The sequence below is a fragment of the Euprymna scolopes genome, chromosome 1 (assembly GCF_053919585.1).
Source record: "Euprymna scolopes isolate OS-2025 chromosome 1, ASM5391958v1, whole genome shotgun sequence".
In the NCBI taxonomy this organism is placed as follows: Eukaryota; Metazoa; Mollusca; class Cephalopoda; order Sepiida; family Sepiolidae; genus Euprymna; species Euprymna scolopes.
Window position 1 is genome coordinate 180,251,051 of NC_136482.1, and position 20,192 is coordinate 180,271,242.

The window sequence follows — 20,192 nt, forward strand, 5'->3', positions numbered from 1 at the left end:
GAGTATTCTATATCTCTATAAAGCAAGCCACCATTTCGCTGATGCATGGAGTATTGTTGCCATATCTGAACTAGTACATCTACCACCAGTCTCTCCATCTTGGATAAGGCCCCAAAAAGACCTAATAGGTCCCGTACTGTCAACTAATCTCCAACCCCTGTCCCATCGCCGCAATGTTGCATTCGTGTGCTTGTTTTACAAGTATTTTAATGGAATGTGCTTGCTCTGATGAACTCGTGGCACTTGACCTCTTCTGACTAACCCAACAAGCAGCAAAATCCCACGCCTTCACTGTTGAGGTCCCTAGATGTCGGAATGCCTTCTACTCTAATAGTTCCTTATTTTGAACTGCATGCCTGTGGGATTGTCTTCCGTTTTCCTGCTTTCCAGCTGACTACAATCTGATTGTCTTCAAGTCCAACGCAAACAAGTTCTTGATGAGCCATTCCACTTAAGTTAACAAATTTACCGAATTTCCATTACTAACGATTACTATATTGTCCAATTGACTACTGTACACTCTTAACCCTTATCCCCGAGTGGTCTCTGGGCCTTGATAAGTGGTGATGCCTATATAAAAAAAAAAAAGACTTTGGAATTTTCTCTCTGTTTCCTGCTTCTCTGACTGTACTAACATGCAAAAGTTTAAATGTAATGTGAACAGACATCTTGCTGCTCTACCCCCTGCAAAGTTTCCCGCAGACATGATCCCAAATAGTAATCCCTTATGTCCAAATGGTAACATAGCTTATTTATTTGAATAAAGGTAAAACAAGAATGCTTTAACATTTTGTTCTTTCACGTTTTTACATCAGAAATACAACCAGATTAGAAAAGAGTTTTCAAATTATGCAATGTTAATGGCTGAATAATTTAACAAAGCCATCATGATTAGTTCGGTTGTTTGCTTTTCCTGGAGATTTTACATAGCTTTTCTAAGGCTAGTGAAGTCTAATATTGATATAAAAATAAAAAATAAGGTCAATTTACAAGAAGTCGACAAAATAATCCTCAGAAGTATTATGATTGTATAATTACTTTGCAATTATATTTAAAATTACGTGGTTAAATTCCTGGGAGTTGAAGGTTCAATACTCAGTGCAAGCGATAATTAGAATACATTTGCGACCTACTTAGGACTTCTACCTGGTCATGGTTGGCGGAATGAGAACATGCTACTTTCGTGGATGAAATAAAGAGGTCTGTTCGAAATTGTGTGCGGATTCTTTTTGACAGAAAGATTCCAGAGTTCAAAAAAAAAAAAAAAAAAAAAAAAAATCAGAATTATGGTTGTGAGAAGTTGCCTCAAGATGAGAACATTAGCTTGAATAATATATATTATTATTTTATGATTATATATTATTATTTTATTATTATATATTATTATTTTACGATTATATATCATTATTTTATTATTATATATTATTATTTTATTATTATATATTATTATTTTACGATTATATATTATTATTTTATTATTATATATTATTATTTTATGATTATATATTATTATTTTATGATTATATATTATTATTTTATTATTATATATTATTATTTGATGATTATATATTATTATTTGATGATTATATATTATTATTTTATTATTATATATTATTATTTGATGATTATATATCATTATTTTATGATTATATATTATTATTTTATTATTATATATTATTATTTTACGATTATATATTATTATTTTATTATTATATATTATTATTTTATTATTATATATTATTATTTTATGATTATATATTATCATTTTATTATTATATATTATTATTTGATGATTATATATTATTATTTTATGATTATATATTATTATTTTACGATTATATATTATTATTTTATTATTATATATTATTATTTTATTATTATATATTATTATTTTACGATTATATATTATTATTTTATTATTATATAGTATTATTTTATTATTATATATTATTATTTTATGATTATATATTATTATTTTATTATTATATATTATTATTTTATTATTATATATTATTATTTAACGATTATATATTATTATTTTATTATTATATATTATTATTTTATGATTACATTTTATTTTATGATTATATATTATTATTTTACGATTATATATTATTAATTTATTATTATATATTATTATTTTTTATTATATATTATTATTTTACGATTATATATTATTATTTTATTATTATATATTATTATTTTTTATTATATATTATTATTTTACGATTATATATTATTATTTTATTATTATATATTATTATTTTTTATTATATATTATTATTTTATTATTATATATTATTATGTTATGATTACATTTTATTTTATGATTATATATTATTATTTTACGATTATATATTATTAATTTATTATTATATATTATTATTTTTTATTATATATTATTATTTTACGATTATATATTATTATTTTATTATTATATATTATTATTTTTTATTATATATTATTATTTTACGATTATATATTATTATTTTATTATTATATATTATTATTTTATGATTATATATTATTATTTGATGATTATATATTATTATTTTATGATTATATATTATTATTTTACGATTATATATTATTATTTTATTATTATATATTATTATTGTATTATTATTTATTTATATTTTATGATTATATATTATTATTTTACGATTATATATTATTATTTTATTATTATATATTATTATTTTATGATTACATTTTATTTTACGATTATATATTATTATTTTATTATTATATATTATTATTTTATTATTATATATTATTATTTTTTATTATATATTATTATTTTATTATTATATATCATTATTTTATGATTACATTTTATTTTACGATTATATATTATTATTTTTTTATTATTATATATTATTATTTTTTATTATATATTATTATTTTATTATTATATATTATTATTTTATTATTATATATTATTATTTGATTATTATATATTATTATTTTATTATTATATATTATTATTTTATTATTATATATTATTATTTTATGATTACATTTTATTTTACGATTATATATTATTATTTTATTATTATATATTATTATTTTATTGTTATATATTATTATTTTATTATTATATATTATTATTTTATTATTATATATTATTATTTTATTATTATATATTATTATTTGATGATTATATATTATTATTTTATTATTATATATTATTATTTTATTATTATATATTATTATTTTATGATTACATTTTATTTTACGATTATATATTATTATTTGATGATTATATATTATTATTTTATTATTATATATTATTATTTTATTATTATATATTATTATTTTACGATTATATATTATTATTTTATTATTATATATTATCATTTTATGATTACATTTTATTTTATGATTATATATTATTATTTTATTATTATATATTATTATTTTACGATTATATATTATTATTTATGATTATTTATTATCATTTTATGATTATATATTATTATTATATAGTTATTTTTTTAATTATTTTATGATTACATATTATTATTTTATGATTACATATTATTATTTTCTGATTATATATTATTATGTTATGATTATTTATTATTATTTTATGATTATATATTATTATTTTATGATTGCATATTATTATTTTACTATCAGAAGTATTGCAATGTCTTTACTAATTTTGATTCTATCAAACAGTTTTAATTTAACTTTTATATTTGAATTGCAGCACTAATCTTAAGTTTAACCTGCTTCCTCCAAGGAGTATGAACTTCACAAGCGGTCCTCAGTCCCATGTATATTCCCAAATTCGTCACCCATCTGGTAGTGACCAATGTTGTTTAACTTCAGTGATTTAGGTGTTTCAAGGTGGTTATGCCGCACTAAAAAACAGCTCTAATGGCAGGACTCAAGCTCTCTATACAATGCATGATATAGAATCTGTAACTCATAGGGGATGAGTGTTTATTACCAAACCGAAAACTAATCTTTTACAATCAACAAAAAGAAGATAATTACCCCATTGAAATTTATTTTTGTCTTTTCTTTAACCCACTATTTCAGATACTTCAACCGAGAGATCTTTTTAGAATTCTAATTATCCTCCCTAAATGTAATTGTTTGGATCTGTCTTGTACTTGGTTCACTGAGTATATTTGCCTCAGCAGTTTTTGAAATTCTTTTTCACGAGTCCTATGATTTTTTTTTATTACATTTTCACCCCAAACAAGGCACATTGCCACTTTGGTGTAGGGGGCTAGTATCAGGAGCAACAACTACTGGGGTACTATGTTGGGATTTGGGCAGCAAGATGTCGGTTCACGTTATACTTGAACTTCTGCATATCAAGTTGGGGAAGCAGAGACCTGGAATGGAATTCCAAAGTCTAGCGGTTCTGGGGAAGAAACTACTGGAGTAGAAAGATCTTTTACATCTAGAGATCTCTACTGTGTGGGGGGTGGGATTTAGCTGCCTGTTGGGTTTGTCGAGGGTGTCTATGTCGTGGGGGCACAAGTGTATGCAATTCGCCAGAGCATTCACTATTAAAATATTTGTAGAACAGGCAGAGGGATGCAACGTTTCGTCAATGGGATAGAGGCTGAAGCTTAGATGCCAGTTCAGGGCCTATCAGGTTGGAGCCTCTCTTTTGAACCTTGTCTAAAAGTGAGAGACTAGTAGCAGATGCACCAGCCCAAATGTGACAGCAATACTCCATACATGGGCGAATAGTGGCTTTATAGAGGTACAGGATACTTTCGGGCGTTAGTAGTTTTCTAGCACGGTAGAGAGAACCTACCTTCTTCGGAGTGGCCCTGGTGATGCTTTCAATGTAATTGTTCCAACTCATGTTTACTGTGAACGTTAGACCAAGCAGTTTGAAAGATGTACTCTCAGATAAAGAGTCACTGGCTATTGCTGTTGGTGGCAGAGAAGGTTTCTTGTAATTATTGCAGGAAACCAGTTTAGTCTTGGCAGCATTGAATGTGACCATCCATTTTTGCCCCCATTCCACTACAGATTGGAGGTCATCCTCTAGTGTTTTTGCCATTTCTTTAGTTATGTGTTCATTTGTTTTTCTGTCATGCCTGTTATAGAGTGTGGTGTCATCAGCATATATACCCATCTCAGAGGCAGTTTTGTCGGGGAGGTCATTTATGAATATTAGGAACAATAGAGGTCCAAGGATAGACCCCTGAGGCACTCCCGCATTTATATAATATTGTTTAGATGTGCGACCGTCGAGGACAACCTGGATTTTTCTCTTGTCTAAGAAGGATTTAATTATGTTAAGTATTCTACCAGTGATACCGTATGATTTAATCTTCCTGAGGAGACCCTCATTCCATACCCTGTCAAAAGCTTTAGATATATCTAGAGCTACCGCTCTGCCCTCCCCCGCTTTGTCCAGTGAATGGTATATACGTTCAGAGATTACAGCTAGGATATCTGCTGTGGAATGAGCTTGTCTAAATCCATATTTTTTGTCAGTCAGAAGTTTAGCATCTGTAAGGTGACTGACTAGAGCATGGTTAATTATGGTCTCTAATATTTTACTGAGATGCTGGAGATCTTCCTAAGATTCCCATTTGTTTTCATCCCATACATTGTTGGGTGATTGATGGATGTTGAATGTTGAGATGAAAGGTAGCCATTTTGTTTAGTTGGTCGGTCTGCATTTATCTGACTTGGCTTAAATTGAATGAGAAAAGGTTACCAAAGTTCGATATAAGAATACCAACATTTTTTTTTTTACAATACAACGAAATCAGCTTTATTTAACATGAATGTGTCATTTATTTTATTGAATTATTTGTGAACCAACTATGGAAGGCAGTAATTCCTGTGGACTCAACATTCCTATCCTGTCGCGGTTAACCACCTGACGAAGGCCAGAGGAATAATTAGCTGAAACGTCATGAAACAACAAATAGAAGATGTGGATGATAGTCCACAAATAAATAATTAAATAAAATAAATTATACAAATTATTTATCTAAAAAAAAAAAAAAAATAAAAATAAAAAAGAATTCCAAATCAATTCAATAATGCAAATGCACATGCCAATATTAAGTTACGAACGTACTTATTGGTCAAAGGGGGGTAATTCTGAGTGTAACAGAGTTACTTGCCCTTGTTTTATACCCCCCCCTTTTTAATATTTCATTTTAATTTATTTTTACGTTTATTTGTGTTTGTACCATCGGAAATAAAGTCTCTTTAAACAGTTTCGCGTAATATGTCTTTATTCATTGGCGAAACATCTTTTCTGCAATAAAATCAACTGTTCTTCATGAGAATAGCAAAATCCGAAAGTCGAAAAATTGAATTATTTTATAAAAAGCAATAACTACTTAGTTTTTATGCCAGTTTCAACTAAAAGCAATGTTATCCACTTAATTGCCATGTCGCAATTAGTTAAATATTACTGGAATATTACATAAAACAAGTATTTTCATGATTCAATGAAAAAATGATTTCATTATGTTTGCTTGTAACGTGATGATGAACATGTAAACACAAGGGAAATAATCTCCCGAATTGGCCCAAGTTTGCGAAACGTTTAAGAAATTAATTACCTCCCCTGCCACTATGCGCACCGTTCAGTTTATTATATAAGCAAAACTTGCAAATATCTTTGAAAATTATTTTCTTTTACAAATAATTTTCAATCTTTTCGTTTTTCGTAATTTTTAGATATTTTCATTACTGCGACATGGGAATTAAGTAGATACCAATGGTTATACTCGAAATTCAATATTTCGGATTTCGAATTTTTCTATTATATTGAAGAAGAACCAAAATCAGTTTTATTCAACATGAACATATGAATACAAGAACGCAAGGCATGTAACGTGGTTGGTAGACAAGTGTACTTTTTTTTTGTACTCACGTTCAACCCTAACAAGGCATACTGCCACTTGGATGTAAGGGACTACTATTTGGATCATACCTAGGAAAGATTAACAAGATGTTGGTTTATGTTATATATACACTTCTGCATATTAGTAGAGTCAGGGAAGATGGTAGCAGGAAGGCAATTAAAAAATCTAGCTAAGGAAGAAACTATTAGAGTAGAAAGCTTTCTGCCATTAAAGGACCTCAACAGTGAAGGGGTGTGATTTTGTTGCTAAGCAGGTTTAAAAAAAATTTTTTTTAATTACATTTTCACCCCAAACAAGGCACATTGCCACTTTGATGTAGGGGGCTATTATCAGGGACACAGACTACAGGGGTACTAGGTGGGGAGTTGGGCAGCAACATGTCAGTTCACGTTACACTTGAACTTCTGCATGTCAGTACAGTTGGAGAAGCAGGAACCTGGCAGGGAGTTCCAAAGTCTAGCGGTTCTGGGGAAGAAACTACTGGAGTAGAAGGCTCTCTTACATCTAGGGATCTCTACTGTGAAGGGGTGGAATTGTACTGCTTGTCAGGTTTGTCGGGGTATTTACATAGAGAGGGTACAAGTGCTTGCAGTTTGTCGGAACATACACTGTTAAAGTACTTGTAGAACAGGCAAAAAGATGCTGCATTGTGTCGATGTGACAGAGGCTGAAGCTTGGATGATAGTTCAGGACCTATTAGATTGGCGATTCTCTTTTGAACCTTGTCTACGAATGAGAAACTAGTAGCAGATGCACCAGCCCAAATATGACAATACTCCATCCATGGGCGAATGGTGGCCTTATAGAGGTACAGGATACTTTCAGGGGTCAGTAGCTTTCTAGCACGGTAGAGAGAGCCTACCTTTTTCGCAGCAGTCCTGGCAATGCTCTCAATGTAATTGTTCCAACTCATGTTTCCTGTGAACGTTAGGCCAAGGAGTTTAAAAGATGTGCTTTCAGATAAAAAGTCTTTGGCCATTGCTAATGGTGGTAGAGAAGGTTTCTTGTAACTATTGAAGGAAACAAGTTTAGTCTTGGCAGCATTGAATGTGACCATCCATTTTTGCTCCCATTCCACTACAGATTAGAGGTGTTACTGCCATTTCTTTAGATATGTGTTCATTTGTTTTCCTGTCGTGTCTGTTATAGAGCGTGGTGTCATCAGCATATATACCCATCTCACAGACAATTTTGTCAGCGATATGTACGTCGAGGGAGCACAAGTGCAACGAGTTCATCAGAGTATATTCCATTAAAATACTAGTGAAACAGGCAGAGAGATGCAACATTGCAGCGATGGGACAGAAGTTGGAGCTTAGTTGACAAAGTGGGGCCTATTAGATTTATGAGTTTTTTTTTAAAACCCTATCCAAGAGGAAGAGACTAGTGGTAGATGCACCAGCCCAGATGTGGCAACAATACTCCATGCATGGGCGAATGGTGGCCTTGTAGAGGTACAGAATACTCTCAGGTATGAGTTGCCTTTGTCGCGGATTCCATGAACAAAGCTTCTTTCTTAGAACCGCACGCCTGTGGAACTCTGTTCCGTCTGCCTGCTTCCCTCCGGACTACAACTTGGATGTCTTCAAGTCCAATGTTAACAAATTCCTAATGAACTGCCCCCTTAATTAAACACTTCATCAAATCTCCACACTAACGTAATGTACTTGCAATAACCCTTATCCCTGAGTGGCTTCCGGGCCTTCATAAGTGGTGATCACTGTGTAAAAAAAAAAAAATAAATAAATACTATAAAGGGAACTAACCAGCAGCCTTTGCAATGTCCTCAGTATATTTGTTCCAGTTCATATTGCCCATGAATGTTAAGCCGAGGAGTTTGAAGGAAGAATTCTCAGATAGGGTGTTATATGTCATGGACATCAGTGGTTGGAGAGGCTTTTTGTAATTGTTAAAGGAGAGCAGCTTAGTCTTACTAGCATTAAATATTACCATCCATTTATGACTCCATTCCACTACTGTGTGGAGGTTATTTTCTAAGGATTCTACTATAGTCTTAGATTTGTGTACATGTGTTCTTCCTTCGTGCATGTTATAGAGTGTTGTATCTTCAGCAAATATATCCATTGCAGACACAATATTATCAGAGAGGTCGTTAATGAATATCAGGAATATAGTTTTAAAAAACTTTAAATAAATTTATTTATAAATTGCAAATAACGCTATAAATTTATTTTTTGTGAGAAACTGCCGCAAGGCATCAAGTCGGTTGAAAATTTAAAACAGACGTTTAACACTTTTTTCGGCAAAGTTATCAATAACTATCACAATTCACTCGATCAACAAGCTCCCTCTCTATGAAGAGGATTGCCAAGTCTGTAAGCCTTGTCTGGCTCATTTTTGATCGAAGGTAGTTTTTTATGAGCTTCAGTTTTGAGAAAGAGTGCTCACAGCTGGTAACGCTAATAGCTTGAGTAAGGAAAATATGCAGCAAGATCACAATATTAGGAACGGAATCCCCAAGGTGATGTCTCCGTATGAAGTTCAAAAGTTCAAGAGGTCCATTGATTTTGTCTTTTCCTGAAGCTTTCACAAAATGCTGTAATTTTTTCCTTTTGGCAAAGAATTTCTCTTTTTGACAATCATAATTATCATCAAGCAGATTTGACGGTGTAAGAAAAGCGTAATTATTTACAATATTCTGAACTTGTTGAAATCTGCAGGATATTTCTTAATGCTTATCCCTATTTCAGAACAGAGTTTTTTTGACTCGTCCATTGCAGTGTCCACCATCTTTTCTCTATTCTGGAGAAGGCAATATCTCAACGCTATCAGCCTGACAGAACTTTGTTGTTTGTCCAGCCATTTTGTTTGAAGACACTTCTGGGTATCATTGATTTCTGTTTTGCAAAAGCTCAGAAACAAAAAGAAACGGAAGTGACAATACCGAGTTGAGAATTAAAGATGCATCTGATCTTGTGGTTGCAGTTTCTCCTTCTGTGAGCTGTTTTAGGGCAACGAAGATTTACAATAACTTTTTTACCACAACATTTACAGCATCTGCTCGACTACACCATTTAGTTCCCACAGCCCACTTGATACTTAGACCGGTTAACTGAATTAAGACGGTAATTGTCTGTATTTTTGAAGTGATATATGGCCGAGTGGTCCTAGACGTTGCATCAAAGTTTACAGTTACCCAAAGGTGCTGAGTTCAATCCTAAACGATGGCAGTGAAAAGTAACATTCAAAACAGAGAATCAGCAACTATGTCCCAGAGCCTAACTGGAGTCCGAACATGGTACCCCTGTAATAATAATGAAGGGTTGGGTTCGAGACTCCAAACAAACGGTTCCCCAGTTCGATACAAAACACCTGATGAAGGCCGGAGGGCAAAACGGCCGAAATGTTGTGACAATAACAACCAAGATGAGGAAGTCAGTCCGACAATCTCAATCAACTGAATTAAGACGTTCCAGCGATGTGTAGATGCAGAAAAGAACGAGAATAACCGGTTCAATTTGCCAAAAAATGTAACAGAGCGAACTGCTACAGAAGCTGCATATACACAAACCAGATTTAGTGAATGGTTTGTGCATGGCACAAATAGAGCTTTTGGGTTGATTTTGGAGATGCGTTTCTACACACCCAATCGGTGGCCGCCATAACAGTGGCATCGTCAAATCCCATCATTCTCCAGTTCTCTCAAAATCAGTTCAGAAATTTCCTAATTTCCTCTGCACTTTTACTCTTTGTCTTGATGAAGCAGAGAAACGACTCCTCCACCCTCACTTCATTTCGTCAATTTTTATGTAGCGCAACACCTCCCTCATGTGGGATACATAAGAAGTGATATAAAAAATTATGCAAAAATATTTGCTTTCTTTGATTTGATCGATGATTTTCTTTCTCACCTGCTTTGCTAAAATGCTCACAAAATCATTTTGAATTTCTGGTGACAGATAAGAAGTAGCGATTTTCTTTCCCAGGTTAATTTTCACCAAATGTTGACGGAGCACAGGGTCATACTTGGCCAATAAATTTACCAATTCTAAAAAAACTTCACTTTGTTTTCTTGACCTCTTTCACCATCATGGATGGCTTCCAGGTTACCTCGTAGTGCCAGGTTCTACTTGCCAAGAAACCTGATGATGTCCAGCAATCTAGCTGTTGAATATTCTGGGTAAAGCGGGGATTATTGCTGGTTGTACACATATGCATGTGGAGTTGAGTGCACACACGCAAATATTGTTGACAAGTCTTCAAAACAAGAAATGTCATCAGAAATCATGACATTGAAAAGAATGTGCAAAAGCTTTGGAATTCAACATTCTTCAGCTGACCAAGTTTTTGAAAACGTAAACAACCACATGTGGCTTTGATTCGATAATTATGAAGATGTGTCAATATAAACAAATGGATGTGAGTTAAACAGACAGAGAGGGAAAAAAGACAGCAGAGGAAGTCGACCGGGTCATCAGTCGTCAACAAGCCACCTGCTACTTCATTTTTCTCTCTCTCTCTCTCTCTCTCTCTCTCTCTCTCTCTCTCTCTCTCTCTCTCTCTCCATAGCATACTGTGAAAGTATGGTGAAGAGAATAAATTGTCACTTTTTTGTATATATCCAAAATTGACAGTGTCTTTTATATATATTCACTGCGCAGTTTGACACACGGTTAATGAAGTAAAAATAGATGACAAAACAGTAAAAACAATAGAAGTACTGAATGACGTAACATAGCTAGGATTTCCCGCCATTTCTTAGTTTCCTTATCAACAAGATTTTGCTCTACTTTGTCAACTACCTTTCTTTCTGCAAGTCGGATCTCTGGCTCCTTCCAGTTAAGGAATGCCTGAGCATGAGATGTGCTAGCTTCGTGTTCATATACTTTTGGATTTAATTTGCACCAATTCATCAAATCCATATCAGCAGAAAAACTCGACAGTCCAGTTGAAAACAGTCTGCAGCAGAAGCAAAATAAGGCTTCTCTGGAAGGAGAATACATCGTATTCGCAAACTTTTCTCACCGTTCCGCAAAACCCGATATAACCAGTTTTTGTTAGCTTTCTAACGTCATCTTTTGTTTTCGTTCTTGGTTGCGCTACTTCCTTGAATTTATGATCAAGGTGCTGCCCAGCAGCAGATCCCTGCTGGAGAAACATAGTGCGAATTTCATGGTTAATCACAACAGGCCATAGACCAACATCTGTAAAATCGGTTGTAGTGTATGTTTTCACGCCAACTAGTGATTGCTTTTCTAATTTTTCAATTTCATGTGCATCATTATCATTGGCAGTTTTTTGTTGTATCAAAAGCTGTTAATGTTGACTTCTGAAATAAGAGTATCACCGTTAGCAATATCAACTTTATCTTCGATCTCAGTATGAGTTTTACCTTTCGTTTCCGCCATTTTGACTGTAGAAATCTTTTCGATAAATTTCAACAGCGCACCTTATTTTTTTTTTGCTTCCTCTTTTGTTTCTCACTTTTTACAGAATGCCGCACTGCTCTCCTCCATTCTCTTCCTTACGATACCTTCTTTGAAAGTTCAGGCAAATATTCTGAAAAAATTAAAAGTACTATTTTTAAAAAATAGTACAGTATATCTCTGCATAAGCACCTTGTGTTGTTTCGGACTAGTACCACAAAAGGTGAGATATCCCCCACCCAAATCAGATTTCTGAGATACTAAAACATATATATACATAGAGAGAGACAGCCGTCCCCCCCCCAAAAAAAAAACTTATGGGGAAAGAGTCTTTCATTCTATTTTAAATGTTATGTATTTGTTTTTGACCACTTTTCCATTCTGTGGAGCATTTTATTTTCTATTTTTGTGCGCTTCAGTCTTCAAAAATGTGTGCGAAAACAAGTCTGAAAACGAGGCTCCTCGCTCCTTCCTCATGAAGGAGAAGTGTGGGGGGGTGGGTGCACATTTCGTCATCTTGAATTCTTACAACTCGTAAAAAGTTTATATTTGAGATGATATAAAGAGCGTTTAAAACTACTTTAAAACACCAATAAACGACTCAGGTAGGTTGCAAAGTAACTTTTATAGCCAATGGTAACATTTATTTGTTGTATATTTTATTTTTTTTTAACATTTTTCGAATATCTGTGTATTGTAAAACAAACCCCAAAAAATAATTAAATACTTTTTAAAGTATTTAATTATTTAACAAAATATTATAGAAAAATACAAGGAATGGGCAATCTTGACTAAAGGCGTACGCAAGATGGCGGCTGCGAATGGATGTAAAAAATGGAATGGAACATAAATTTTTGTGAAACAAAATTAGCACGTTGACTGTACAGCCTAGTAAGAACCCCCCCCCCAAAAAAAAACTGGACTGCTGATAACAGCAACTAATAATAAGCGTGTTTTAATTTGTAACTACTCTGTACTTGTTATGAATATGTTAATAATGAAATGATATAACTAAGAAATGTTTTTTTTTTTCAACTAGACTGTAGTTTCACATAACATTTTGATAAACAAAAGATACCGTAAAAATTGAATTTCATCGTCCTTTCTCTGCATAATTACCAAATCAAAACAACGAAACTTGTTTTTTTTTTTCCCAAAATGGATGAAACAATAAAAAAACAAACAAAAAAAAAACAAGTGAGGAATGTGTTATCCCATTCAAACTCCAGAACAGAGTTCTCAAACAATTCCACTATGGATATCAGAGAATTAATCGAATGAAACCCTTGGCACGTGGCTATGCGTATTGGCTAAACATGGACAGGCAGTTAGAGGAACACATTAAAAGTTGTGCCAAATATCAACTGGTTGCAAAGTCTCCTCAGAAAACAACATTGAATACATAGCCTCCCCCAGAAATCCCCGGTCATGACTACACATGGACTTTGCAGGACCAATTAATGGACAACATTACTTAATATTGGTTACAGTAAGTGGCCAGAAGTCTTCCAGGTGAACCATATTGCATCACATAGGACTGTAAAGAAACTACAAGAAATTTCCAGCAAATTGAGCGTTCCTGAAATCTTAGTTTCTGATAATAGCACTGCATTTACCTCTGAAGAATTTTCTGACTTCTGTAAACAAAACAGTATTCAGCATCTCAGATCTCCACCTTTCCACCCACAATTAAATAGCCAAACTAGACGCTTTGTCAACATGTTAAAGAGAGCACTCTTGAAGTTAAAAGGGGAAAGAACTACTTTTTTGAGTCAGACGTGTAAATCAACTTCGTCACTGATATCTCCTAAAGAGGCAGTAAAATAAAACAATCATTCCATTAAATATTTTACTGGACACATTTGAATTATCTCAAACTGTTCAAACAACATACAGTAAACAACATACAGTCATAGAAGAAAGGTGGAGGCAACGAAGATGCAAACAAACTTCAATTCTACAAATAGACCGACATCAAAATCCTACGCGCATCATATATCAAAGGAAAGGTGTTATAGCGATCAAAGGGAAAATAACTCTAACTAAAGAAAGTAAGAGTTATCGCCCTTTATAGATCTTAAAAAAGACTGGAGAGTTCTACTGAGGTGAACGTGAACATAATGCCATTTTTTCATAATGACTTTTTTTTTTTTTTTTTTTTTTACATGGGTGTCACCACTTATCAGTGGCCTTAGGGCCTTGATAAGTGGTGACACCCATGTAAAAAAAAAAAAAAAAAAAAAACTTTGCTTGACACATGAATATCGATCTGTAAATAATTGTATTGGAATTACAATGAGCTTTTTTTACTTATTATTCAAATTCTGATGATTCTGACAACACATTCTCCAAACACAACATTATCTATTCGATGAACAGTTAGGAATTAGTAGAGATGAGTATTAATGTAAAAATAAGCCCAAATTTAATTACGTTCAACCATCAATTTGTGAATAAAGCACTCAGTCTCATTCAATAAGCTATATTTTTGGTTGTTTTAATGAACTAAAAAGTCTAGTTAAGTCTAAAGTAAAATCTATGTTCGATTAAACAAAACCAGTTGATTCTTCAAAAGTAAGACTTTCGATTGTCTAGCCTTGATTTAAACCTACGTCACTTCCGGTTTGATGATGGACGCAACAGCAAAGATGTCATGTTTTTTTTTTCACATTCTTTGCCTCCTTTGCAGTATGGGTTCGAGTCTGCATGCCTGTCTACTTCCACTTTTTTTTTTGCTCAACACACGCCTCCAAATAACCGGTTTGAACAGTGGATTATTTAAGCATTAAAAGATTATGAATAAATAAATGCAACAGTTTTTTTTTTTGTAATTAATATTTATTCGAATCAAATTTATTTTAATGTCAATTTAACTTCAATCGACTTGTAAGTATTTGCATTTTGTTTTGCTTCAGAATAATCAGGAAATGATTGAATCTTGTCATTAAATAACTGCCATAAGTCATCCTATTAAAATAGAAAATAAAATTAGTTTCATGAAAATTATGGTAAAAATATCAATATTAAAAATTATAGTAATTACATCAATATTAATAACTAGCATGGGTGCTCGGCATTGCCCCAGTGTTTGGAGGTGTATGTTGAGCAAAAAAAAAAAAAAAAAATTGTAGTAGGAAGGCAAGCTCGAACCCGTACCACAAAGGAGGAAAAGAACAGGAAAAAACCTGACGTCTTTGCTGTTACGACCACCGCCAACCGGAAGTGACATAGGTTTTAATTAAGGCTAGAGAATCGAAAGGAGAGGATAACTTTCGAAAATATTGGCGAAAAAAGCGACCCCTCCCTGTAGAAAAGTGCCCAGTTGAAGGTGAAGATATCAATGTTTTTAGCCAATTTTTCGATATTTGTCGTCTGAAAGGTCGAACTTTTAAACGGTACTAACCTTGTAAAAATCCGTCGAAAGTTTTAGGTAGACATGAAAACATACATACATACATACATTTATATATTGGTAATTCAAATTTTCGACCCAAACTGATTAAAAAGCTTTCCCTATCTCTGGATACCCTTTATGTAAAATTTCAAATGTTTAGACCAAAAATTGTAAAAAAAAGTAATTTGGTAGAGACCGAAGCGGTCAAATTGTTTTAAAATTTAACCCCTTTTATGACCCCTTAACATTTATTGTTTTGGGCTCAACTTAAGTTATTAAGTTAGATCCATATCCTAGGAACCTATATTTAAAATTTCAAGTGTTTAGACTCAAAATTGTCGGAGGAGTTTGGTAGAGTTCTCAAAGGTCAAATCGTTGAAATTTGACCCCTTAACAGACAAATTTCTGGCCGAAAACCAATTACAAAGATTTACCCAAATCTCAGTACCCTGTATATCAAATTTCGCGTCTGTAGACTTAAAATTGACAGAGTTATTGTGCAGGGAAATGTACACAAACAGACAGACAGATAGACAATTTCAGTTTTATAGATATACTAGCATGGGTGCCCGGCGTTGCCCGGGTATTTTGAGGTGTATGTTTAGCAAAAAAAAAACCCCAGCAAAAAACGGTAATTTTTTAAAACTTTGACCCCTATTATGACCCCTTAACATTTATTGTTTTGGGCTCAAACCAAGTTATTAAGTTAGATTCATTTTCAAGGAACTTATATCTAAAATTTCCAGTGTTTAGACCCAAAACTGTCGGAGGAGTTTGGTAGAGTTCTCAAAGGTCAAATCGTTGAACTTTGACCCCTTAATCGCCAAATTTCTGTCCGAAAACCGATAGATAGATTATAGTAATAACATCAATATTAAAAATTGTGGTAATGATATCAATACTAAAAAATTATTATTATTTTTTTTTACACAGGAATCATCACTTATCAAGGCTCGGGGGACACTCGAGGATAAGGGTCAATGGGATTATAGCGCAGTAAACATAAGTAGTGAGAATTTTGAGAATTGGATTACTTAGGGGGACAGTTCATCAAGAACTTGTTTACGTTGGACTTGAAGACAATCGGATTGTAGTCAGCTGGAAAGCAGACAATTGGAAGAGAGTTCCACAGGCGTGCAGTTCTAAGAAATAAGCTTTGTTCATGGAATCTATATTTAGGTTTAGGCACAGAAAGAGTGGGGGAAATTATTGATAGTGGTTCTGGCTAGACGAGTGTTTTTTGTGAAAGTTTGGCGAGGGGGGACAATAGATTGAAGCTCGGCTGAGCACTTGCCATGGAAATAACTATAAAGCGGAGACAGGCTCGCAATGTCTCTTCTGTGGGAAAGAGGTTGCAGGGAAGAGAAAAGGGCATCCCCCACTAAGCTACGAAGTCTATTTTGAACTCTGTCAAGTCAGGATAAGCTGCTTCTAGCAGCTCCTGCCCAGATGTGTCAACAGTACTCCATCGTTGGCCGAACCTGGCTTTTATATAGGTAGAGAATTGCATCAGGACTGAGATATCTACTGGAGCGGTAGAAGGATCCCACCATTTTTCCAGCGATGGATTTGTTATATGTGTTCCATTTCAGGTCAGGAGTAAAGGTCAAGCCCAGAAGTTTCTGAAAACATGAAGCCTCCCCAAGACAAGAGCCATTCATTTTTTTTTTTTTTTTTTTTTTTTTTTTTACACAGTGATCACCACTTATCAAGGCCCGGAAGCCACTCAGGGATAAGGGTTATTGTAAGTACATCACGTTAGTGAGGAGATTTTATGAAGTGTTTAATTAGGGGGGCGGTTCATTAGGAATTTGTTAACATTAGACTTGAAGACATCCAAGTTGTAGTCCGGAGGGAAGCAGGCAGACGGAACAGAGTTCCACAGGCGTGCAGTTCTAAGAAAGAAGCTTTGCTCATGAAATCCGCGTTTTGATTTAGGCACAGATATAGAGTGGGGGAAATTTTTCACAGTGGATTCAGCTAGACGGGTGTTTTTCGTGAAAGATTGGCGAGGGGGGACCAGGGATTGGAGTTCAGACGAGCACCTGCCATGAAAATAACGATAAAACAAGGATAGGCTCGCAACGTCTCTTCTGTGGGAGAGGGGTTGCAGGGTAGAGAAAAGGGCATCCCCCACTAAACCACGAAGTCTATTTTGTACTCTGTCAAGGCATGATAGGCTGTTTTTGGCAGCTCCTGCCCAGATATGGCAACAGTATTCCATCCTTGGCCGTACTTGGCTTTTATATAGATAGAGAATTGCATCAGTAGTGAGATATCTTCTGGAGCGGTAGAAGGATCCCACCATCTTTCCTGCGACCTTGGCCACAGACTTGATGTACGTGTTCCATTTCAGATCAGGAGTAAAGGTCAAACCCAGAAGCTTGTCAAAACACGGGGCCTCACCCAGACGAGAGCCATCCATCACAATTGATGCCAGCTGGGGATCAGAGCGTTGATGATGTAAGGATAGGAGTTTGGTTTTGGATGCATTAAAGGTAACTAGCCACATCTTCCCCCACTGAACCACGCGCTCGAGATCAGAGGAGAGAGAATCCGAGAGAACTTCGTCATTTACAGCCTTTGATGTGTTGCCGTAGATGGTCGTGTCATCAGCATAGATGTCAACGAATGATTTAAGTATGTGTTTAGGGAGGTCATTGATGTAGATCAGGAAGAGAGTTGGGCCCAGGATTGACCCCTGAGGGACTCCAGCATTTATATTGCAGGCCTCCGATTTTTGTCCATCTACCACTACTCTTATGAGCCTATCAGAGAGAAATGATTTAATGATTGAGAAAACATTTCCAGTTATACCGTAGCTGGAAATCTTGTGAAGTAGACCCTTATGCCATACTTTGTCAAAGGCCTTTGATATGTCGAGAGCAATTGCCCTAGAAAGGAAGCCTTTGTCAAGAGATTCACTAATCCTGTGGGATATAACCGTCAGCACATCTGCGGTAGATCTTGCAGAGCGGAAACCATATTGTGTGTCACTAAGAAGGTTATTCCTGCTGAGGTGGTTTACTATTTCTCTATTTAATATTGATTCCAGTAACTTACTCATAACATTTCAACCAATACCAGATCGGCATCAGAGTGTAGATGATGTAAAGATAGAAGCTTGGTTTTAGATGCATTAAAAGTAACCAGCCACCTCTTTCCCCTTTGTACCACATGCTCAAGATCAGAGGAGAGAGAATCAGAGAGAATTTGGTCATTTAAAGTTTTGATGTGCTAGCATAAATTGTAGTGTCGTCAGCATAAAATAAACCATTCTCATATCATTTCTCTTCATGCAACGCATATCCTCAATCCTCGCTGGACAGATGTTATATAATCACTGCAGCCGATCATCAAATGAGTTTTTCAGTTTATTTAATTTCTAAAAACCAACCTTTGTCATTTCTCGATATATACACTTGTTGGCGATAATAAAACACACATAGCTGGTTATAAAGATATTTTGTTTATTCAAACCTTTTTGGTTTCCGAATGACAGTTTTGACATCAATGGCAGCATGCATGGTAAGGGTTGGTGGGTGGAGAAGAATGTGTTGCTTAGCTTGCCTGTCGTGGTCGCTCTCCTTTCCCTCTGTTGTCTGACATCTTTTTTATTGGCCCAGATGACGTCAACATTCGAATTATACATTGTCTTGAAAACGTGGGTCAATCTCGCAGACCCCATCTCCAAGGATTCTATATCTGACATCTTTATCTTCTTTGACGTTACTCCCCTGGGCGTCTGCATCCAGTCTTCGGACCGACTTTTCTATGATGTCACTCCTTGAGGATTATCTAACACAGATTTCAATTCCATGCATTATCACACTGCGTGCACATGTTTGGCAAATTTTTCCCCTGGTCAACAACGGAGATGCTCTGCTAGTTAGTAATAACAAAACCTATTACATCCACTCCTTACTTCTGCAATCACACTAGCATCAAGGATTTCTTATTTCGTTTTAAGGTTTGTAAATTTTAATAAAATGAGACCGTAAATTCTTTCTACCTTTTTATGAATGGCTTATTTCTTTTTCGTGCACGCTAGGCTGCATGACGGATAATAAAATTTGCAGAGTGGGTCAGTGTTAACACGAGTTACTCCATCTTTTGTACAGACTTGCTTAAATTCTGAAAATAAAAAAAGGGAATTGTACACAATTTAAATTGATTTCAAATAAAAGAGAAACTTAATATTCAAAACTCTTTGAGAAAAATGTTTACTTAAACATAATGGTCTTCATTTAAAATACACACACACACACACACACACACACACACACACACACACACACACACACACACATATATAGTGTATTTATGTATACAAACATTATTGGCTACATATATGCATACATATTTCTATTACAACTTCTTTGCAGTAGCAGGGTCTTCAGGCCAGATTTTGAACTTTATCATTAAAAACTGATCCCAGATGATAAACGTCATAAAAAAAATACTTTTTTCAAATTTTTTTTTAAAATCTGAAAGTTAAGTCTGTAATCGGTGAGATTAAGCAGAAAAAAACAAGTTTTTAAA

The 20,192-nt window shown here is 33.8% G+C and overlaps 1 long non-coding RNA gene across 1 annotated transcript in view; it reads right to left on the reverse strand.

The window, feature by feature from the left end:
* Positions 1-15,072: 15,072 nt before the first annotated feature.
* LOC145277873 (uncharacterized) overlaps positions 15,073-20,192 on the reverse strand; it is a 19,882-nt gene continuing 14,762 nt past the window's right edge. The window contains exons 3-4 of the long non-coding RNA XR_013868232.1: positions 19,663-19,784; positions 15,073-15,223 (exon numbers count right to left, since the gene is read on the reverse strand). This is a non-coding gene — a long non-coding RNA (uncharacterized LOC145277873). The remainder of the gene's footprint in view (positions 15,224-19,662; positions 19,785-20,192) is intronic.